At 43.1% G+C, this 23,639-nt stretch overlaps 1 long non-coding RNA gene across 3 annotated transcripts; it reads right to left on the bottom strand.

Annotated features, from left to right (window-relative positions):
• Positions 1 to 1,111: 1,111 nt before the first annotated feature.
• LOC122456382 lies at positions 1,112 to 23,157 on the bottom strand. Of its 3 annotated transcripts, none has more exons than XR_006275297.1 (3): positions 20,060 to 23,157; positions 8,958 to 9,147; positions 1,112 to 1,266 (listed from the first exon to the last, which is right to left on the bottom strand). It is a non-coding gene; the product is annotated as an uncharacterized LOC122456382 (long non-coding RNA). The 3 variants fall into 3 exon arrangements; XR_006275298.1 differs by having other exon boundaries at positions 22,931 to 23,156; XR_006275296.1 differs by having other exon boundaries at positions 8,958 to 9,144; positions 22,931 to 23,149.
• Positions 23,158 to 23,639: the final 482 nt, after the last annotated feature.

The following is a 23,639-nucleotide window of genomic DNA, read 5'->3' as shown; positions in this document are numbered from 1 at the left end:
TTCCAGGAAAAGTCATTGCTAAATCATAGAATATCAGAGTTGGAAGGGACCTCAGGAGATCATCTAATCCAACCCCCTGCTCAAAGCAGGACCAATCCCCAATTTTTTTCCCCCAGATCCCTAAATGGCCCCCTCAAGGATTGAACTCACAACCCTGGGTTTAGCAGGCCAATGCTCAAACCACTGAGCTATCCCTCCCCCCATCTGCATTAGAGATGGGCCCAAACCAACCCCCCCCCAGGCTTTTGGGGAAGTTTTGGCTCCAGATCTGAATATTACAGTTGGCCCCTATCATGACAATGGTCAAAGCCTAAAGAATAGATCCCAGTACTCTCAGACTACTGGGAGGTTCCAATCTAGGTCTGACTTTCACAGCTAAGAGCTCTCTTTTATCCATCCAAAGCCTCCTCTGCATCTCCAAGGTCTACCTCTATCATCCTTGCCACATTCGTCAGCACTGTCACAGCCCTCCTTTTGGGGCTCAGGTTGATACTGTCTGAGTTACTCTGGGTGGCTCTGGATAGTCACAAGGAGCTCCTCCTCTCCTTGGACAAGGTCCCCGGCAGAGTGGCACTCAAACAAGACTTAAACTGGGATCCTTGTGAAGCAGCTCAGATCTTGGATGATCTCTCTGGTAAGGGCACAGTAAGTTACTGGGTATTGTAGCTCCAGCATCAAGATTGCAAAAGATTCCTTGGATACTGCCCAGGGCACAATAGATCCTCTATCTCCCCAGACTTTTGGGGACAGACCTTTTATTTTGAATAGATTCCCTCTGTTTCCATTCCCTTATTTATCTGGACCTCGTGCTTTAACACAGGAATAGCAGATGGGCACATAAAACAAAGAGAAACCTGAGTCCCTGACCTCTTTCTCCAACTCACAGTCTGTATAGGAAAAAAAAATCTAGCAAACAGAGAAAGCACTTTTACAGATTGTTTCTTTGGCTTTTCTACCACATCAAATAGGCAGAGCAAAGATGAGCAATTTCTTTTGCTGCATGGGATGACAGAAAAAAAATCAGGATAAAAATATTCACAGAAGAAAGAAAGAAAGAAAGAAAGAAAGAAAGAAAGAAAGAAAGAAAGAAAGAAAGAAAGAAAGAAAGAAAAAGAAAAAACTCAGCATGAAAGGTGTTTCTTTGGCTGCTTGGGGAGATGCAGGCAAAGATCAGAGGTGGGTTTTCATTGTACAGTCTTCATGTTGGGTTTTTGAAAGCCGTTTTGTCTAAGTAGATCTCGGGCCCTGTTTGAAGATGACGTGTCTCTAAAAGGAGAAGAAAGAAAGAAGAATGCAGCCTTTCTAAATGCTTCCTGCATCTCCAAAGACTAGAACGTTTTTGCAGCATCTCCCAAGAATGCGAAAAAACACACAAACCCAAACAAAAGCCCTCCTTTGGTTTCGTACGTCTGATTGTCCCCTCACCCTGGTTCAAAGCTGATTTCCCTTTCTCGCCATTAGCTGCTGTGCTTTTACAGAGTCTCGGCTGCAAGCACATCACATTACGCCCGCTAGGACTGATCCCTCCTAAGGACACCACCAGCCTCAGAGATGGAGACCAGACTTTTTTATTTTTTTCATCGTCGTACACTGAACACGACAGGAAGCAGTAACATGGCGGAGGAGTAAGAGTTATTTATGATGTCCTCATATTCAAAGGTACTAAGTACTCATTGACATCAGTGGCTAGTGGGCATGCTCAGCACCTCTGAATAGCAGATGGTTAGTATTTAGCATTAGTCTAGACAGCTTGTGTCCTCTCAGAGTGGTCTCTCTCACTGAGTCTTCAGATGAGCTGCAGCAGCGAGCCGTGCGCTTGCACTCTTCCTTAGCTCCCATCTACTCTGTGGCTTCCTGTTAGTATCCTGACTTGTTCTTCAGCTCTCAGCATGGCTCAGCCTCTCCCTTTGTTAGCTCATGATACACTGGGCAAGGCTGCTGTTGGCATACCTCTTCCGTGCCCTGGTAGGTCACATGATGGGATTAGTCTTTTCTGAATCATCTGAAAAAAAGTTTTAGTCGTGGTGTGTGTGTGTTTGTTTATGAGAGACAGAGAGATGTAAAAGTGTCTTACTCCATGTAATCACTTCCTACAGTGCACACAATCTTATCTGGATGCATTGGGAACAGTATTCCCAACTTCATGACTTTATTGTGAGTCTCACAATCTCTGGTGTTTTTATTAAAGTCCCATCTTCTGGGCTCATGTGATTAGCTCAGAATTTTAGATTTCTTTTGAAAGGAAAAAAGCAAATGTCTAGCCCTCACAGGTATGGAGAAAAGCTAGAAAAATATGAAAAAATGTCACCAAACGAAAGTGTCCCTTTTTTCACAGTAAGATTTCTAATTCTTCAACCAACCTGAAATCTAAATGAGATATTTGCGGCCCAGCTCAGCCCTCAGAACTGGATGTACAGATCACATTGAGTCATTGCGAGTTACATGGGTGGGTCTGAAGGCAGTTTGGAACCTTTAAAACCAGCATTTGTGATTGCATTATATGTGGAAGCAATAATAATACATAAGTTACCATAACAATACCTCAATATTGTGCATACATAAATATCTAACATATCATAGGAAAAAGGAATACTGTATCCCAGCTGGGTGAAAAACATTTCTCTCTGGAAGGATGGTCCATTTAAGCAGATGATGAATGAATGAAAATGCTGCAGGAGGAAATCTTTGCCTGGGTGAAGGTCTTGGCATATTATTTATTGAAATTCCATTGCAATGTAACCTCATTCAGACCTGCGAGTAAGCGACTGAGCACTGGGTTGGCTATACTCTAGAATACAGCCCAACACCTGCTGGGGTGACTGGGATGCTTTCGGGCCATGGAATAAGGTAGCATGCAATTTCATTATTATTATTAATCATGTTTATTACGATAGTGCCTAAGGGCCAGCCAAGAATGGGAGCCCATTGTGCTAGTTGCTCTACAGACAGAGTAGCAAACAGTCTCTACATAAGAACAGCCATAGTTGATCAGAATAATGGTCCATCTAGCCCAATATCCTGTCTTCTGACAGTGGCCAATGCCAGGTGCTTCAGAGGGAATGAGCAGAATAGGGCAATAATTGAGTGATCCATCCCCTGCCACCCACTCCCAGTTTCTGGCAGTGAGAGGCTAGGAACACCCTGAGCATGGAGTTGCATCTCTGACCATCCTGGCTAATAGTCACTGATGGCTTGAACTTATCTAATTCTTTTTGAACCCTGTTATAGTTTTGGCCTTCACAATATCCCCTGGCTGTGTGTTTGACAGGTTGACTGAGTGTTGTGTGAGGAAGTACTTCCTTTTGTTTGTTTTAAATCTGCTACCTCTCTGCCTTGAAGAGCTTACCGTCTAAATAGACAAGACAGACACAGGGTGGGGGGAAAGTGGGATAAGATCTAAGCAAAGTGAACAATGTGATAGCAGCAACCTTTGTGTTAGTGCCATGATTTTAGCAGGAGATCAACCAAATGCAGAGGGGACATTGAAGGGAAGGGGGCCGAGAACAACAGTGCAGGGGAGAAGAAGGTAAGAGGGACAGGTGTGAAGGGAAGTTGAGTTGAGGAGACTGGGAGGGAGAGAGGGAGAAGGTGGGAGGAAACAGCCACTCAGAACAGGGCAGAGCAAGTCCAGTCAGAACTGTAGACAATTCTCTGAGAGCTTGTCTTCACCACAGACCAAACTCAGACTCAACTGCCAGTTTTTCCCTTAATCTGCCCCAAGTTCCACATCTATATTTCTCTGTCAGTGGTACATGGCAAAGGTCATCCTGAGCTATAGGGAAGACTGCAAGGGAGCTGTTAACATGCATTGCTACCCTGAGGTAACTGCATTGGTAATGAGAGCCATGGGCAGTCACAACGATCGAGTCATGTTGGTCTGCCAATCCCTTCCCTTAAGCCCTCTGACTGGAAATGGACTATCAGTCTGTGTCTGCATAGTTCCCTGCAGTTGGCAGTTTCTCCAGCTTCAAACAAAGCTCCATGTTGTTGTAGCTGAGACCCCAGCTGAAAGTGGAGAAATTGAGGCAAATAAGGAGGATTTCATGTGTGATTCCTACCCAAAGGTGAGAAAAGCCCAAGTTATGTGTGCAGCAGCCACGAGGATGCTGCCTATAATAAAGGATCCTTTTCTGAAAGTGGCCATGAATACTGGGGAACAAGGGACTTTGACTTGCAGCCCACATACAGGTAGGGCAGAGAGTGGAATCTGTTCCTGGGGAAGGAACACAGGGTTATCCCAAAGCAGGGAGATGGTTTCCACATCTACACAGGGGTAGAGGGCATGCCAGGAAATGAATTCCACAGGCCTAGACTATATCCTTCCATGAGCCCCAGGCTGGGCAGATGTGTGCCACGAGACCCTGGAAATGTGAGTTCAGAGCAGCATAGTGAGTTGTGGCACTTTGAATCTTGGGATATGTGCCCAGACAGCTGCCTGGTTTGTCACAGCTAGATATGGCACCATGGCAGACAGAGGTCGTGACAGTACAGTAATGTAATTGTGCTATCATGGGTTAGGTTACCATGGGGTAACTTACCCCATGCTTAGCATTATGCAGTGAAGGCATGGCTTGAATGTCCGCAGGTCCCCGCTTCAGCAGTTTCTGCAGCCGCTCCTATCAGTGCGTGACTTTGGCTGGTTCCTCTCTGCAGTTTTTCCCCAAGGCCACAGGGCTGGGCTATGTAAGTGGGCAGTGGGAGGGAAAGGAGAGGCACCACCTGGGTCCTAGCTTCCCCAAAGTAGGGTGGGGAGGAATCTCTGCTGCACTGTTCTGAGTGTGGAAGCGTGGGGGAGCGGTGGCCCTGGCTGAGTGCCATTTTACCCCCTCTGTTCTTCCCTCCCTCTCTTTCTCCCAGGGTTTCTACTGGCTGGAGCACCCTAATGATTCTGGGGCTGCTCTAGTTCATGGCCTTCTCTCCCCTGGCCCAAGCTGCCCTATAGCACATACACCATGGGGATAGCCTCTGTAGCCAGCATCTGTTGGAACTGGTGAACATAAAGAGTTCTTGCCCTATGCCCGGATCTGAATGTCAGCTACCCCCTTTTTTTTTTTCTTCCTGTGCTGGCATGTCCATGATTAATCCCTGGTCATGCATAAAATACTTCTTTACAAAAGACTATTGGCCCTGCTGACAGGTTTTTTCTAAGTTAGACTCTTTGTTGTTGTCAAACTTTTTGCTGCCTTAATCCCACAAGACATTTTGTTTAGAAGTCAGGTATCTAGAAACAATGCAGTCCCTTTTCCCTTCAAAGAATTCTTCCCTCTCCGCTGACTATAATGAGATAAACTGCTCTTAATGCAGAGCGGAGCAGAATACTCAGTTGCTTGAGACAAACTTGATATGAAAACCTTGCCCTACTTTAATCACCACATCTCCATTATCTTTGTTCCTCTGGCTGACAAAATATCAGGTCTCAAGTATCCTGGGTTTGTACTTATAGAGTTCTCAGCCCTTTTATTTATTCCCAGAAGAACTGGGACATTGGGCCAGATTTTTCTTAGGCTATTTTACTGCTGTTACAAAAAGAACTGAAGTTGTTTTTCTTCTGTTTGCTTTGATAGATACATTCAGCAGCCAGAGCCTTTGTGCAGGAAATGCAGGAACTCTGACAGTCAAAGTATTTTATTTTTGTATTATCATTTGTTATACAGAAGTGTTGAAAGGCCACAACCAAGATCAGGGCCCTGTTCTGTTAGGCTCTGTACATATACATTATAAAAGACTGTCCCTGCTTCAAACTGCCCACAATCTAAACCAATAAGACAAACAATGGGTGGAATAAGGGGATACAACATATAAGCAGAAGATGGGAAATCAAGGCACACAGAGACTAAATGAGTTGCTGACGATCCCCCAGGAAGTCTGTGATAGAGCGAGGAATTGAATCCAGGTTTTCTGAGTTCAGCCTAGGGCTTTACCCACAATACTAGCATTTCTCCTGAGCAAATCCTTAGACTGTTGAGTGTGATTGTATATTTTTTCTTTTCCTTTCCAGTAGTTGCAAGTTACCTCTTCACTTCAAACTTTGCAGAGTGACTGGAAGGACAGAAACTCAATGGAAAGAACTCAATAGTTCAGCTCATGCAAAGTGTCCAGCAAATATAAGTAAAGGGGGACAAAGAATGCATTGTGCAGATACTATTTTGAAAGGAAATACTGGAATTTAATGAGAACAGCAGATAGGTGCATCATGCGGAGAATAAGTTAAGTGAGCTAGGAATAGCATGGGCTGTTGAGGTTCAGGAGTTAGCATGAAATCCAAGTTAACAGGCGGGGGGGTTCTGTGGCACTCAAGGGGAAGTAATCCTCTTTTGTGGGTTAGCAGCAGTGCTTCTCCTCAGCCATTGCTGCAGTTACAGGACTGTCTCCATACCCTTACAACTTCTCTGCCACCTCCAGGGTGGGAGGGTTCTCATGGTGGATGCGAGTAATGGTAGATCCACAGAACACCCCGCTCCTGGTCCCCCACACAAATCCCTGAGTCCTGGGATAGAGGGAGGGACTCACTGCGGATCGGAGCTCCACAGGGCAGAGAGGTTGCAGACCCCGTGGTAGCATGCCAGCTTCTTGCCCCCGTCCTCTGCAGTGGAACACTACCAGTTCCACCACCTCTTAGGTCTGCTCTGCTCATGTACATCTGCAGAAGATTTGCCTCTATGGAGAGAAGCCAGAGCAACAGGGTTATCTGCAGATGCGGTCAAATTAAACTTCATTCTACAGACCTTACTCATGTAAAATTCCCCACTGTAGTGAATCAGTACAGACTGCAGCATCAGCTCATTAATGTTTCTTCCCTTGTGTTGAAATCATCCCAGCTAGGACTTGCACCACAGGCTTCTGTTTAGTTTGTTGGTGCTGATGTAAGTATGTGGGTGGTAGCCTGCAATGAGAGGTGCATGTGCTCCATAGCTGGGAAAATATGGTCAGTTTTATATAAGTGCTTAGCACTTTGGGCACTCAAATTTAAAAATTTTGGTCTAAACGATTTGCCGCAGATCACGCAGACAATGGAAGAATGAGATGGCTGATCATGGGGTTAAGCCTTGCAACTGGGATTCCAAAGGTCCAGGTTTCATTGCCAGCTCTGCTGCAATCTGCCTGCGTGAGACGGAAGTCAGAGGGCCTGGCTTCTGAACTTATCTTCAGTTCATTAGACCAGCATGATTTAGCCATTAAGGCCTAGTGTACTCAACTTCACATTCAAAAATATTTGACTCACCACCATTGTAATTTTCAGCAGTGTGGTTAGAATGTATTCTCTTTCTAGTACTACTACACTTTAACCCAACCCACATCACAGTCTAAGGACTAGACCCCAAGTGTCCTATGGCTAGCCCCATCTATTGAGCTAACCCTGTAATATCACCTGGAAAGTGGTCTCTATGTCACAGTAGAGCAAACGGTAAAGAAAACAAGTTATCAGTGGGGCCTCAGGAGACCAACCACCATGAATCTTTGCTTCGTTCCAGAAGTGTTTTGGAAGCAATTACTTCATTTTGCTCTTTATTCATGGGATTCACTTAAGCGATGACATTACAGCTCAGTCCATTAAGTAAATGGGTTATATATTGTCTCAAAGTTTCAGTGAAGTAATGTTGCATCCTACACAGATATCATTGTCAGCAGTAAAACTCAGGGAGATGTCCTCATTTGTTTAGAGAGGATTACCTCTGCCAAGAACTTAAATATGACACATCAGTCTCTAGGTCCTTTATAATACTCAAGCAGGATTTTCAAAAAGCAAGTGTTATTTTCACAAAAATTCCTGGCAGTCATACAGTTTATTATGAGAGGGAGAGGGAAAAAAAATTGACATGTCATTTCCTAAATGAATTTATATTCTCATTTCCTTTCGAAAATGAATCTGTGCTCCATCTAGCTCTTTTCCATTAGTTTGCAGGGGCAAAGTTTGCAGAGCACAATTGAAATATACAGTTATAGCACAGGCCAGTGTGCCATATATGGCCTTCATAACAAGATCCTCCCCTACCCCCACTGCCAGTAGCACACATAATGGTTTTATTTTCCACCAGCTTATTTAAAACCATACAGTAGGTCTTAAAAGTCAGCAGCAGCTCAGAAAATAAGCCCAGGCACATGATCAGAATTCTGGTCAACCTGCACCAAATAATTCTGAAGGCTGCAGAAGCCTCCATGTTGTTACAAGCTGATTTGCTGAGAAGTCACTGTTGAACTGTATTATACCTTGTTTTTTCTCTAGTTTTTTACAGTATCTCAGTAGCTCTGGGAATGTCAGATGTGCTAACAGACTGGAAGAGGATATTTGAAGGATGCTATGAGATTTTGGGGAACATAATCTTGATAACTGCCATAGAATGGTGTCAGTCAGAGGTGGGATTGTCCCACCTTGTATTTAGCTTGAACACTCTGGTTTCCTTTTCCAGGCCTGAAGAGAGCTCCAGGAAGCTCAAAAGCTTGTCCCTTCCACCAACAGAAGTTAGTTCAGTAAAAGATACTACTTCACCCACCTGGTCTCTCTCATATCCTGGGTCCAACACAGCAACAACACCACTTTAAATATAAATGGGAAGATAAAGTACCGTTTACTTATATTACAGCAGATCTGGGGCTCTTCCTGATCCAGTTAAAATCTCACTAGAGCTGTCCTGATCCACATGTTAGTCGTTGCATGAGAAAGCAGCACAATTGGCATCATTATCAGGGTCCCTCAGTCACAACAGAGCATCAGTGCAAGTGTGAAACATTTTAACTGACAGGGTGTTGGGTCTGCAGGTCCTTCAAACACTGTATGATGTCAATGGAACTATTATGATTTCACCCAGGCTAGAGACTCTGGCTGCAAATTCTCTCATTCCCTGAACAGCAGGGGAGGTCTAGACTGGAGCTGCGGAGTGTTTTCCCCCCCTCCCCTGCCAGTTTCACCAAGCATGAAAGCAATTCAGAAAGCACGCGAGAGGCACGTTGGCTCTTACCTGCTAGGCTGTCTTTTCTTGGCATTTCTGAATGACTCCATTAGATTTACCATGAAGAGACAGTGCAGAGCATTGAGCTTCAGAAAATATAATGGTGTGGGAATGTGTGCAGGAGGCAAGGGCACTGTGGAAACCGAATATATCTGTGTATCAGAATCTCTTCTTGTGGGATGGCAGGGAGACAACCCTGCTAGAAAAAGAGAATACTTTTAGGAATCTTTTATTTTGAGGGGTATAAGAATGGTGCAGTCTGCCAGCTTCTGTGAACGATAAGTCCTTGGAATATCTCTAGTATTCCTGTTAGTTTATGAGTCTATCCCAAAAGGAGGAGAGGCCAGAGAGAGCAAGAAGAACTGTGCAGTGATTCAAGCCACCTTAGCCAGTCTGCGGAAAGCTGCCATGGCATCAGCACACCTGACTTCTGTAAGTTCATTTCCCCTGAAATGGGCTGATTTTAGTGTAAACAATAAACATTATGACAAAATCCTGCCTTTAATCAACCTTGAGGTAAAAGTTGGCTGAAAATACCAAAACCAACCCAAATAATAAAACCACAACCAAAACTGGAGAAAGGCTCTGGGAGTGTCAGCTTGATTGTGGAAGATACAGCGTCTCACAAACACAGGCTTGTTTTGTTCACATTTTATTTTCAACTTTTCTAAAAAAAGAAAAAGAAAAACAAAAACAACCAACTCCCCCCAAAAAAACATGGTAAAGAGATGTAAAAACAAAACTAAGGGGCAGATTTCTAGTACTGAAATGTCAAACTTAAGGAATAATAAACTCAAAGAAGATCAAACCATCAAATCTCCTGCTGCCCATGTTTTTTAACAGAGTAACTTAACACGGAGTATTTCTCTCTCTTTTGAGACACAATCATAACAAAGGGAGAGATCAAAGATTTCTTCTTTCCAGCTTGCTCTGGGTGCTCTTCCAGTCCAGTCCAGTCCAGTCACTTCTGTTATATATAAAAAAAATCTCTAGCAAGGGAAGGTTACAAAGAATGCCTGATTCTTTTAATTATACCTCCTACCCTGATATGTTTAACATATTTGCGTCAGTTGTTACTGTTGGAAGCAGCTGCTATTGTATTGGCGAATATTTGCTTTTCTCTTTGGAGTGTGCACAAACTCTAGTTTCATAATGATGCGTGGCAACAAGCTCAGTGCTGGAAAACACAGAAATAAACATAGAAACTACTGTTCTACAGGACTGCATAGCGACCAGAGACAAAGATTTTTTTTCTTTTCTCTCCTAATGACTCACACCTTCCAAAAGCAAATAATCTAAAGTCCAAGCACCGTGCCTTTTCTCTTAGAAATTCCTCCTCTAGTTCCCCTGTCCAACTGACTACCTTGGTAAAAGTAATCTGTGTCCTTGCCCCTTTTGTTCTCCACCTCTCCCTTGGATTGAAGTGACTTGATCTCTTTGACAAGTGAAGGGGAAAACTCCAAAGGTTTGGCTTGGTTTATTTAAAGCTTATCTGAACTTTTATAGGTCCCTCCTCCTTCATAATCCTTCACCAAGCTCACTTTTCCCCCTTCCCTCAATAGACTTGCCCACAAAGGGAAATTTCCTGGCATAATGTAGTGCCCATCTTTAAAAAAGGGAAGAAGGAGGATCCTGGGAACTACAGGCCGGTCAGCCTCACCTCAGTCCCTGGAAAAATCATGGAGCAGGTCCTCAAAGAATCAATCCTGAAGCACTTAGAGGAGAGGAAAGTGATCAGGAACAGTCAGCATGGATTCACCAAGGGAAGGTCATGCCTGACTAATCTAATCGCCTTTTATGATGAGATTACTGGTTCTGTGGATGAAGGGAAAGCAGTGGATGTATTGTTTCTTGACTTTAGCAAAGCTTTTGACACGGTCTCCCACAGCATTCTTGTCAGCAAGTTAAGGAAGTATGGGCTGGATGAATGCACTATAAGGTGGGTAGAAAGCTGGCTAGATTGTCGGGCTCAACGGGTAGTGATCAATGGCTCCATGTCTAGTTGGCAGCCGGTGTCAAGTGGAGTGCCCCAGGGGTCGGTCCTGGGGCCCGTTTTGTTCAATATCTTCATAAATGATCTGGAGGATGGTGTGGATTGCACTCTCAGCAAATTTGCGGATGATACTAAACTGGGAGGAGTGGTAGATACGCTGGAGGGGAGGGATAGGATACAGAAGGACCTAGACAAATTGGAGGATTGGGCCAAAAGAAATCTAATGAGGTTCAATAAGGATAAGTGCAGGGTCCTGCACTTAGGATGGAAGAATCCAATGCACCGCTACAGACTAGGGACCGAATGGCTCGGCAGCAGTTCTGCGGAAAAGGACCTAGGGGTGACAGTGGACGAGAAGCTGGATATGAGTCAGCAGTGTGCCCTTGTTGCCAAGAAGGCCAATGGCATTTTGGGATGTATAAGTAGGGGCATAGCGAGCAGATCGAGGGACGTGATCGTTCCCCTCTATTCGACACTGATGAGGCCTCATCTGGAGTACTGTGTCCAGTTTTGGGCCCCACACTACAGGAAGGATGTGGATAAATTGGAAAGAGTACAACGAAGGGCAACGAAAATGATTAGGGGTCTAGAGCACATGACTTATGAGGAGAGGCTGAGGGAGCTGGGATTGTTTAGTCTGCAGAAGAGAAGAATGAGGGGGGATTTGATAGCTGCTTTCAACTACCTGAAAGGGGGTTTCAAAGAGGATGGCTCTAGACTGTTCTCAATGGTAGCAGATGACAGAACGAGGAGTAATGGTCTCAAGTTGCAATGGGGGAGGTTTAGATTGGATATTAGGAAAAACTTTTTCACTAAGAGGGTGGTGAAACACTGGAATGCGTTACCTAGGGAGGTGGTAGAATCTCCTTCCTTAGAGGTTTTTAAGGTCAGGCTTGACAAAGCCCTGGCTGGGATGATTTAACTGGGACTTGGTCCTGCTTTGAGCAGGGGGTTGGACTAGATGACCTTCTGGGGTCCCTTCCAACCCTGATATTCTATGATTCTATATCTATATTGGAATAATTATTCTGCTGTTGTTACATCGGTTTAACCATCATGGAATATATATCCAGTATAGGTATGCTGGGAAATTCTCCTGTGTAGACAAGCTCTAAGTCTGTCCAGTAAGGGTTGGGAAGAGGCAATCAAACTCCCCACTCAAACTGACAAAAAAAAATATTCTGTTGGCCTGATGCAGTTTTCATCTTCTCTGAACTGTTTTGCCTATTACTAATGTTAACCCTGTTAGCATCAGCATGGGACAGCAAAGCCATTTTCTCTTTAGTGTTTACATGAGCAAACACTTGGGATAGATTTGGTTCCACTGAAGCTAATAGGAAAACTCCTACTGACTTCAATTGGACTAGGCATGTGACCCCATATGCTATAAAAATGCATGTGACTAACTGACTCAAGTTACCATAATAACCTGAGTCAGTATACAAGAGAAAAAAGACCTGTCTAGGTAAATATATACCTCTTCTGCATGTAAAATCCTCTGGATAAGAAACATGGTGTCCTGTAGTTTTTCTGTTTCACATCTGGCCATTACAAGAGTAGTTTACGCCCTCCCCCCCCCCGCCCCATAAAGCTATGCAGGTTTACTACATTTAACTGCAACATATATGCATTGGCAGGCAGTGGAGGGGCAACAATCACTTTAGTTTATAGATGCATGGTGGTTTTCAAATATATTTTCACCTGGGACCCAAAATCTATCCGTGATAACTTAGCAGGACTGACCCGAACCCCCAAAAACCTAAGGCTGGTTTGGGGGGATTACTGTTAGGTAATGGTGGAGAAAGCTGGTGAGCAATGATGGATAGAGCATAGGTAAAGCTGTGTTGGTGCTAAGATGGTGAGTTCTGATGCTGGAGCTGGTGCTGGCACAATCTGTGACTTTGGCAGTTATGCTTTCTGCCTCAGTTTCCCCATTTCTAAAAGAGGAATGATTAGTGGCTTGGAGGGTTGTTGTGAGGATTAATTAGTTAATGATTTTTAAAGTGCTCTGAACTACACAGAGGTTAAGTATTATAATTAGGAGCAAATTCTAATCTCGATTACACGGGTATAAATCTGGAACAACTCCACTGCAGGTAAACTGCTATAAAAGAGATCAGAATCAGGCCCATGTGAACGTTAGTAGATTCCCTACTGAGTTACATCTACAACTGTAATGAAATAATGAATCATGACAGCTTGTCATTTTAGTAGGAGATATAGGGAATATGCCCTTTAAAAAAACCAAAACAGGAAGAAAAATGGGGGTCAGGGAAGTGTTTTCTTTGGCTCTGAAGTACAGACTCGGGGAGAAACTGTTCTCACCAATGTAGGGGCTCTTTAAATACTTATGGGGTCTGGCATTTAACATAACCTTTCTTGTCTAATTTATATAAAAGAACCACATGTTATCTTAAATTGCAATCTAGTATGAGGATGTGCTGATTTTAATAGGGTTACATTCAACACAATATAACAAGAGAAGGAGTGCACTCCCTGGCCAATACAGCACACTCTCATGGATAATGTAAATAAGACTGAGTAACTTTGACCACCAGATAAGTACAGTTCTGGTAGACAGGCAGACAGACACATGATAAAGAGAACTTGGAGAGATTGATTCTTCAGTGACAGGTGTGGCATTTTCACAGTCAGTGATACTGGGAACCCATCCTCCCACTATTCCATCTTAAATTTACTCATCAACCATTCCCTTGGAAGTATGAGTCTGCTACTTGGCTCGCAGGATGGTTTGCAGGCCTCGTCCAATGAGAACCGGAGATGGTTCAGCAGTAACAAAACTCTTTTTTTATAGTAGGATGTCATGCCGGTACCAGCTGCCTTGCTGCTTCCTTTCTGTCCTCTGCTGACTGAACCACGGCACAAGGCCGTGCACCACCATTTTGTCTTCCAGCAGGAGTTAGTAATGATTGCCCGGTAGCTAGGAAAGGAATCAGGGTGCGCTAGCAGGTGTGCAGAGCCACGTTGGCAACCTGGAGTCTAAAATCAGGACTGTAAAATATATATTAGAGCCACAACGAACCTCCCTCCAGGATATTGCAACACACACAAGTTCATAAGCAGGGAGGCAGTGGAGGGGAAGAGAGAGGAGTGAAAGGCCCAGATCAGCCATGATAAAAATGAAGGCTGAGTTATCTCTGGGAACTGTATGTACACTGATTTTCCCTGGGACCAGGAGCGCTAGGACTACAAGCTGGCAGTCCCAGTGGAAAGGCCGTGTCCCATAATGTCAGTGGCCACCGTAAAATTGTACTACAGACACTTCCAGGAGGACCTGTGCTGGAACACATATTATCTGGCAAATCTTCAGGGGAAATGCACTGAATCATTGTGAGATCTTGGGCAAGTCACTTAGGGCCAGGTTTTTCAAAGTCTTTAGGTGTTGCTGTGCTCAGCATTGCAATGTTTAGCTGATTCTAGAGCTGAAATCTCCTTTTCAAAAGGCAACATTCCATTCCTAGCATGGCTCTAATTGCACTGAGGATAGGGCCCAAATGAAAACCCTTCAAGAACAATTAAATGTAGCATGTAGATTTATAGCAATTGATAAAGCTAATTTCTAGGAATATTGGATTTAACAAATTAGTTTACACAAATTCAGCCTGGTTTTAAGAATGTCAGTGGGTGTAACTGTGTGACTTGGATACATGGGATCTGATCTTTGGCAGAGGCACAAGGGCAGGTAGGGAAAGAGTGGGAAGATGTCTCTATATGAACTTTCTTCTTCCCCTGTGCTGGGCACTGTTGGTGGTCAGTTCAGTCCTTAGCATTACCGAGCAGCCTGAAGACTTTGCACTTTATGACTGCTAAACTATGCCAGCAGCAATGATCCCCTAGGAATTGTTCTGCCCGCTAGTGATCGCCGGAGGGGGAGGTGCTCTGGCCAGGCCCCCTTCCACTCCAGGCCTTCCCTCTGATACTTCCCTATGCTGAGGGCTTCTGTAGCAGGTGATCTAGAGCCAGTCATCCTGGCTTTATGCCACCCAGAAATTCCCCTATGCCAGGGGGCATCCCCAGCTGCCCCATTAAGGCAGCTTTCAGCTGCCTGAGAGGCACAAAGCAGCTGGCAAGAGTGGCTAAGGAATTGACCTCTAATTATCATGACTACTTAAGCAAATCAGGGAAGTATTTTCCAATTGCCTTGATGATTAATTTGTGTGTACCATAACCCAAGTTGCATGTGCAACCAGAACGTGGGTACACAAATTAATCACAGATGTCAGTGGCCAGCCCCATTTTTTTAAAAATAAGTCAAGACCTGAATCTCAAAGGTTTAGACTTTTTCAGATACCCTCATTATGAAGTTATGAGAAAACATTCATAGATGGATGATTTTCTTTTGCCCTAGACAGCTGTCAGGAACAGCAAGATGGCTCAGGGCAAAATCTGATGCAGGTGCAAGTGGTGACTTATGCCAATAAGTTAAAACAATGGATTAGAGACCCTAAGGAAGAAACATGCAAACAATTGCTGAAGATCTTCATATTTTGCTTAGTTTGCCTTGTAAAATGTAGGGAGTCTCTTGCCACAAATTCAATCAACTCTTCTACACAACTTTTAAAGTCCCCAAAATGTACTAATCACTTTGCTCTGATTGTTTAATTAACCCCAGCCAATAGCAGCACGGACCAAAGCTTGGCTCTCGAGGTAAAAATACTAACCCTCTAGCAGGTTACAGCATTGCAGTGGTTATTGTTATGGGAGCATTACACTGCAGTAGCTTTTTAGTAGGTTACTGGTAATTTAAATGTACTGACACTACCATCACCAATTAACATTTTAGAAACTGGAAGCCCAGTAATTGCATCAAATCGCCAGAGCAAGTATGAGAAATTCAACCAGACATTTTAAAAATCATATAGAAAATATCCACTATTTATAACAATATTTTATCATGAAAAAGGACATACACAGAATTTTTATTATACCCTATCAACTCTCCTAGCAGAGTCTTAGCTAAGTGGCTATTATTATTTATTAGGGACGGATGAAAACTTTCCATCTAAACTGAGGAGTTTTCCTGGAGCGCTCATTCTAAATAATTTAAAAACATATGCTCAGTTTACTATTATTTTTATGACAGCCCCTAAAAATTTAGCCTTTGTTTTTCACACTAGTCACCGGCTATGTGACTTTGCTTACAGCTCTCTCCTCTTCCCAGATCTCGTCCTGAGCCTTTGATGCAACAACTTCAGAACAGAGACTGTTCGCTCATCAGGTAACATTTTACACAAAGGATGTATCTTTATTTAATAGTCCAAGTCTTCTATCAATTTGCGTAGCCAGTGGTGGTGACTAACAGAACTGTAGTTCATTGGCACCTATTGATATCCTTTTTTTTCTTTTTCACCTTTTTACAAAAAAGAAATCATTCTGTAAAACAACAGAATGAAATAATGCAGTGTTTATTTGGAGATTCCTGTAACATTCATGTACTACTGGTAAATCAGATCTGTAGCCATTGCCAGACACTCCACTAGTGCCTATAATCCTTTAAAGTCTTCCACCATGCTGTTTATCTATTGTTTACAGTAGATCAGGAAACAGGAGATAGAGTCAAGTCTATGAATTGTGGGAAAACAATGAATGCTTCCTGAAAGCTGCAATGTTCCAAAAATCATCTACTGTCTGTCAATTTTACGCTCTTGAACAGGAAATTCTACTCTGATCAGTTCCACTTTTTTTTAAAAAATCACAGTCATAACACTGTGTAGCCTGCCAAGAGTAACCTTGAGTAATCACCCAGCAAAGAAAATTAATGGGGTAGGAGTCTTCTAAATTAAAATAAACTCTATTTTCATAACAGTTTGGAAGCTTAAATCTTTTATTTTAAAAACAAGTGAAGGTCATTCAGTCAATGACACTAAAACAAGGAGGTATTTCCCTTTTTAAAAAACCTACTTCAGAGTTTGGTAGCAATGATCAAAACCCTGTTGCACTAACACACTGTAAAATGTAGGGCAAGTTTTCAGCTGGCTCCAGTCTTCAAATTTTTTGGTCCTGCAAGAATGCACACATAAGTGTTCACACCCACAAGAATGCATATATAAGGGTTTTTGCAAGCAAATCAGGTCTGGTGGTCACTTTTTTGTTCACAAGTCCTTGTTTGCAAGTGCAAAATACTTTTTTATGCATTATGGTGGACACAGAAGTGCATGGTTTCAAGTTTGGCTCTCTGCATTTCTGGATCATTACCTTTACTGGTGGTTCTCCCTTTGGTGACCATGATTAACCAAGAATTGTGTGGGATTGTTGAGAGGGGATGGCCCCCGACCCCTCTATTTTCTGGAGAAGATTTTTGTGAAATTGTTGGAGACCATTTTGCCTTGCTTTACAGCTCCATACTCAGAGCCCATCCTTCTGGATAAGGAAAACATGAAATACTAGGAGTGAAGTCCTGGTCGCACTGGAGTCAGTGGGAGTTTTCTCATTGATTTTAATGGTATTAGGATTTCACCCTAGACCCCTTCTTTTCTGAGGAGTTACCATGAGGGGCCAATTAAGGTAGTTCCATTTACTCCAGGGTTGGGTTCATGTTCTGAATCCCGCAGAGTGGTTCAGAGATGCTGCTGAAGGTTCACTAGTTCATCCTAACCCTAACTCCAAGTGTTCAAAGAGTGCTCTCTCTCTCTCTCTCTCTCTCTCTCTCTTTATATATATAACCTTTAAAGTCTTTTCCCTGGGACCCTATCATTGGTGCTTCCCCAGCGTTCTCCCCTCATGTCCTTACTCAGTCCCTTTGTATTACTTCATAATACCCAAGCCATACAGTTGATGCATAGATTGAATTAGAAAGCGGGCCTTTGTCTGATCTGTAAACATACTTCTTGTGTTATGTTTCTCCCCTTAATGTATTCCAGGCAATGCCTGAGTAGTTAAAATCTTCAGTTCCTACCACTCTCTCCTTTTTACACGCCTGTTTTATTTGTACAGTCATTTTACGGTCCAGTTGTTCTTTCTGGTCAGGTGGCCTATAAAATATTTCTATTACTAGTTTACTCTCTGAAACATCCCCAACTGCAGCCCATAATGACAGAGTAGCTCCTTTCCAGCATCTCTCAGATACCCACTTTCAAAGACTAATAAACCCCCTTCTTTCTCAAGCACCTCTCTCCCTTTCCAGGCCCTCAAGCTAAACAATTTCTACTCTTTACCGTTAATACTGCTATTATCTTCCAAGGAAATTTCAGTTGCATCCATAGCCATTTTCCAATGTGCAGTACGTACGCATTCAGCTAAGCTTCTTACAGTCATACAGAGACACAAAACAATGATCCAAATCCCTCCATGTTAGTGCCTATGAATCTACAAGTATAGCCTCTTACTAACTACTTGTTTGGAGGACAGGCTTTGACTTCATCTGGACTGGTCCTTGTTAGTGCCCTTTCATGGTTCTCTAGAGCTCCTCCTTCCAGCTCCTCACCCCTTCCAATATGTCTGAAATGGAAATATCCAGAGTGTGGAGGATTTTTCCCCTGTACTAGATTACTACTAATGCATCCCAGAAGTATATTTAATTAGCTTCTTCACATCTGTCTGTAAGAGCAAAATCTGTTTTACCAAAGGATCTTTGCCAGATAATTTGAAATGGAACTGGTTGGTTTTTGTTGTCCTGCATACAGCCTGCAAAGTTTCTTTCACTACTAAGAACTCTGCCTGACTATAGAAACAGCAGCCATTTTGTTCTCCAAATTGCTGCATCCAGTGTGGAGGATGGACACAAACACACACACTTCTTGTTCCTAGAGACTTTATTTTTGTGCTTTCTTGGTGTCCTTTTTCTTAGACTAAAATAAAATTAATATTCAACCGTTTGTTTTGCTTTTTGTGAATGGAGCTATAATGATTTTTAACTGAAGATCCAGCCTTTTGGATCTGAGATACTTACCCTGCTTGTACTTTGTTCAGATGTACTTCCTCTAGCCTACATGCAAGCCTCGGAGGAAACGTACCCTGGCTTGAGACTTTCCGATTAGCCATTCTAATGAACAAAAATTTCATCATCAATCAAACAGCAATGGTTTTAACTAACTCAGCCAGCCTGACTTACACAGCACACCACTCCAGAATTTAAACATGCACTGAAAACCCTATCTCGTGTGTTTCTTCCTTTGTCCACAGGCAACAAATGGGAGAAAACACACAGACATGCAGACACTAACAATTGTAGCCATGAGTCACAGCAAATATACTTGCACTGTGTGGAAGGAGACAGACAGGACAGGTTATGAATAGTGTTGTATTCATTCCCATATGCCAAGGGGTTACTAGTATGCATTTAAACACAAAGCTAAGGGTTGAGTGCCACCTCTCCATTAGATGTAAATTAAGACAATGAATTTTTTGTCATGCAGTGCCTTGCTGTGATTATAAAATGTTATTTTTTAAGAAAATATGTATCTTAATAATTAAGAGATGAGGTTGGTAAGAAGCGAGAGCCATGGTTACAATTAGTCCAAGTTACAGCTCTTAGCAAACCCCTGATTAGGGTCACTGCTCTGAATTCCTATTAGCAAAAATATATCACTTATTTTTCTCCTCTGAAAATTATCTTGCAATCAGATCCAACCCGCGGCCCTGTGAGGCAAATGTAGAGTCCCACTGAAGTCCATAGGGTTCCTCACAGTCTGGTGTCAGGGTGGGCCAATCTCTGATATTTTGTGCAATGAAAACTGAAACTAAAAAGCAGCTTTAGCTAGGAGAGCCTGTCCTGGGTGGAGGAAGACAAGGGGCCTGGCTGCACATGAAAGCACAGTTTGATATTTATAGCAGGTTTCTAGAAGTGAGAAGAGAGGGGCTGATCATGCTCTCCTTGAAAGCCATGAGGCATTTTTACATTTGGAATAGAGAAATGCATGTCATGTGCCCCTATACTCCCTGGACATTGTCAGAACTGGAGAGAGACTCCAAACTCCTACTCCTCCTGGGGAAGTTTGGAACCAGCTCCAGATCTGAGCCTTTATTCCCTCACTCCTTTTGTGAAGCCTCCAAGTGCTGCTCTCCCCATGATGGTGTTGAAATACGTTTTGGGGCCTGGAGTAAGTGGGAACCTTTCCATTGACTTCAATGGGCGCTGAATCCAGCCCATATACTGTACCTGCTATCGTGGGAATTTAGTGCTTTACATACTTTGATAGGGTTCAAGACCAAAAGGGACCATTACATCATCTAGTTTAACCTCCATTAAATTCCATCCAGTTGTGTGCCACATGCAGAAAACAGGACAGACCAAGGTGCCACCAATAGCTGCAATGGCAGGGAATAGATTAGGTGAGGCACGCCCAGATGATCCTAGCAAATGATCTTCATACTGCAGAAGAAGGCAAAACCCTCCCAAGGTCTCCGCCAATCTGACCTGGGGGAAATTCTTTCCTGACCCCAACTCTGGCCATCAGCTGGACCCTGACCATGTGAGCAAGACCTACCAGCCAGGCATCTGAGAAAGAGGATTCTTTGTATCACCTCACCACACTGGTGCAGCCTGTCTAGTGTCCTGTTTTCAGCTGTGGGCATCTCTGATGCTTCAGAAGAAGGGGAACCCCACTCCCTCAGAATCCACCTGGCCAATTTTGCATTGGTGAAAAAAGATCCTTCCTGACCCCTTCAGGCAACTGTCTGAAGCATGGAATTTGATTATAGTCATTGTCTTAATGCAAAACTGAAGTATTTTGAGCATGTTGAGGGCAATGCAGGCCATCCTGTTCTCCCCCAGCCCATAAAGGAAGGGAATGAACAGGAGCATTCACAGATGCACAAACTCCATGGCCAGAAGGAACCACCATGACCATCCAAGAGCACTCACCCATCCCCCCGAACACACAGGAAGAATTTCTCTCAGAAGCTAGATTACAGTTTGTCTTTTAGAAAGATAGCTTATCACATTTTAAACACTCAACAAGACAGCCGCTGAGGCCCCACCGCCCATGATAAGCCGGTCTAATGTTTAATTACCCTCACTGCTAGGAAATGGTGTCTTATTTCAAGGTTGAATTTATCTAACTTCAACTTCCAGCCATTGCTTCTGGTTACACCTTTGTCTATAAGACTGAACCACCCCACACCCCCAGACCCATTCTATCAGATACCTTGTTCATGCGTAAGTACCTATAAACAATGATCAACTTCTCATCCTTCTCTTCGATAAACTGATTAGATTGAGGTCCCTAAGCCTCACATCATAAAGCTTGTTGTCTAGCCCTTGGATCATTTTGTGGCCCTCCTTTGAACTCTCTCCAATATTTCCACATCCTTCTTGAAATGTGGACACCAGAAATGGACATAGTATTCTAGTAGCAGCCTTACCTATGCAGTGTACAGAGCCAAGATAATTTCCCTAATTGTATTTGATAGTTCCCTTTTTATACATCCAACAACCAATTAGTATATTTTGCCACAGCCTTGCGCTCACGTGGAGGTGATTAGATATGACAATCCCTCATTCCTTCTCTGAGTCACTGCTTTCCACGACAGAGTCACTCATCCTCTAGTTATAACCTGCATTCTTTGTTCCCAGGTGTATTACCTTGCATTTGGCTGTACCAAAAATGCATTCTGTTGGATTGTGACCTTTCAACCAGGTGTTTTAACTTGCACTTGTCAGCTAGAACCCAGCAGAGCAGAGGTGCACAAGACAATAAACTAATCTACATTCACAAAGAAAAGATTCAGGTTTGGTTGAAGACTGAAGACCATTCTTATTGAACTGGAATTGGTTCATTCCTCTTACAAGAGGAAGTGAGGCCTTGTGATTAAAACACAGGACTAGGAGTCAGGAGTTATAGAATTCTTGTCCCTGCCACCGATTTCCTAGGTGACGTTGGCCAAGTCACTTTACCTCTCCATCCCTCAGTTTCCACATCTGTAAAATGGGTCTAAAGATACCAACCAAATTCATAGAGCCGTTGTGAGGCTAAATTTACTGATGTTTGTAAAATGCATTGAGATCCCCAGATAAAAATGCAAATGCTTATTAATTAATTATTATTATTATTATTTCTTATTACCCCACTGGCAATATTCTGACATAAAACATTTTCTGTTTTATTTTGTGCAAGCGGAAAGCAGGATCCAATGTTATTTGCATCTAGAGAAAATAAGTCAATGTGTGGCACAGTGAGCCAATGACACTATTTTTCCATTTCTCTACACTGAGGACCAGGTAAAATAAGTGTGAGGGTTGATCTCTCATCTGCCTTACAAACACTGCCCAGTTTGGCACAAGGCCAGCATGACTAGCGATGTCGAGTACATTGAGAGAGGTCAGTCTGAGACAGTGACAGCAGGGGGTGTTGCAGTCCAGAACTGAGGGGCCTTGGCAGAGCTGTGTGATGGACAGCTTTAGCCCACTCCATGTTTGTGCTATTTGTCCTTCACTTTTGTGAGCAACACAATGAACCAAAAACGGTGTTAAGTACATAGATGGGGCCAGATTCAGAGTTGGTATAGGCAGGTGTAATTCTATGGCATTACCCCAGGTCTGAATTTGGCCCATAAAGTATAAAGTGTGTAGACACACGTACACTAGGTAAATCAATAGAAAGGGGCAGAAGACAGGAAAATTATATTGGCAGCAGTGTTTGCAAACACTCTTCATCTTCCAGCACACTGATGAATTGATGATTTTCGCTGAAAAGAAAAGATCCCCATGGCTTTAAAGAAAGCCATTTGCTGAGGCACAAAGGAAACAATTAAGCATTTAATTCAGTTTGACCTGATCTGTCATTACAACTCTTTGTTTTCCCATTTCTTTCATTTGCTTTGACCTTTAGGATGCGGTCCTACGTGTGCTTTTTGCACAGGTCACCACAAACAGATCCTGTTTCCCAATGATAACATGAATGCAGAATATTAATGTAGCCCTCTTCCATTGTGTCCTGGTCCCCGCTCCAACTCTACCTCCTCCCAAGCCTCCCCCTGCCTGCAAGCTCATTTGCACAAAAGAACACAAAGTACCCACTCAGCAGCCCACCTTGAACAAAACACTCCAGGACTCTTGAAACAGCAGAAGTGCTAATCAAGCAGGGCCCTGTGCTGTGTGCTCCTGCAGCAGTTGCTTGGCATAGAAATGGGCTGTCTGGCCGCAGCTATGAGGTAACGTCTGGCTTTTTTGCCAAGCTGCAGAACTAGTCAGACACTCCCTGGAACAACATTTCTTCAGGAAAAAAAAAAAGTTAGGCAAGAAATGATCTAGAAGCTTCCTTGCATCTTTCTTTCTGCCTTTTTTTTAAAGTTATATAACCAAATTACTTAGCATGCAAAGGGTTTCATCAGCTGCTTCCGAGTTTGTGCAATAATCTGATTAAACGGAGTCTTAACACTCACCAGACAAACTGGAAATACTGAAAGGAAGAAGAATACACATACCTCTTTCTTTTCTCCTTAATGCAGTTTAAGCTAGCATGTATTTTTGGAAGCAAACTGAAATAGAGCAATACAAATACAAACAGGGCAAAGCTAACCTGTGTCTGCAGCATCCCTTTTCATAGCCATTAGGTAGTCTAATGAACCAGCTAGAGGAACTCTTCATTACACTGCAGCAGCCTTTCCCCCTGCCTTTAGAAATTTGTTATGTAATTTTCCTTTGGGATGTGCAGTGTTTCTGCTTCAGTCTAGTCTACTCTTTGTAGTATCATTGGCAGGTTGTTGGGTTTTTTTCCTGAATGAAAAAAAACCCTCCC

This window comes from Dermochelys coriacea, chromosome 13, assembly GCF_009764565.3.
Source record: "Dermochelys coriacea isolate rDerCor1 chromosome 13, rDerCor1.pri.v4, whole genome shotgun sequence".
In the NCBI taxonomy this organism is placed as follows: Eukaryota; Metazoa; Chordata; order Testudines; family Dermochelyidae; genus Dermochelys; species Dermochelys coriacea.
This window is presented reverse-complemented; position numbering and strand designations above follow the sequence as displayed.